General features: G+C 30.3%; 1 protein-coding gene across 2 annotated transcripts in view; it reads left to right on the top strand.

Moving 5' to 3' along the window:
• Positions 1 to 806, top strand: part of LOC119589503 (protein tramtrack, beta isoform-like) — a gene marked incomplete in the record, with an annotated part of 31,910 nt that overhangs the window by 10,262 nt on the left and 20,842 nt on the right.

Raw genomic sequence — 806 nt, forward strand, 5'->3', positions numbered from 1 at the left:
ATCCTTGACACCTGGAAACATGAGAATATGGGTCTTTATGGAAAGCAGTTGATATAACATGAATTATGTTTGATCATATTTTTATTGTCCGATTACACTGTATCTGATTTTTCAATATCCAAGATCACAATGAAATTAACGAAAGAAAAATATATGAAATTCGTGAGCAGTTTTTGAAAAGAAGAGATGAAATGCATAAGTTATGTTTGATCACATTTCTCTTGTGTTGTAGAAAAAGTTTGGTAAACATTTATTATGTATGTGTGTGAAGTCATGTATTCGTATTTTACGTTCAGACATCTTTTACTATCAGCTACTCATGTATGGTTTATGTCATTGACATTTATAAAGATTTCAAACACTTGAGTTCATTACAGTGTATGAAGTGATGTAGAGTTGTAAAATATTACTCTTTGTTTATCTATGTATTATCATGGAAAACAGCATGAAAAGGGCAAATTATATATTTAAGTGTGTCTTATGCTTCTGCTATCATAGTGTTTATTTTGCAGAAGTTTGAATTGTCCAAATCTTTTATGAACATAGAGGAGAGTGATTCTTTGGTTCTGACTTTGTTATATATTGGGATTGTGTTGATTATGGTTTTTTAACTGTAAATGTATTTACTTGGCTAGGCTAATCACTGTGTTTTCTTTGATTGTCCTTGTTAACTTGTTAGATTAGTGTTGCCAACTTCCTGAAGATGATGTAGGCTACTTGCAGCACTTCTTCTTTATCTTACTGTGACTGTTTATCCTATTAAATGTCTTTTTCTGAATTGTAATATACTTCGATATATTTCATTC

This window comes from Penaeus monodon, chromosome 25 (assembly GCF_015228065.2).
Source record: "Penaeus monodon isolate SGIC_2016 chromosome 25, NSTDA_Pmon_1, whole genome shotgun sequence".
NCBI lineage: Eukaryota > Metazoa > Arthropoda > Malacostraca > Decapoda > Penaeidae > Penaeus > Penaeus monodon.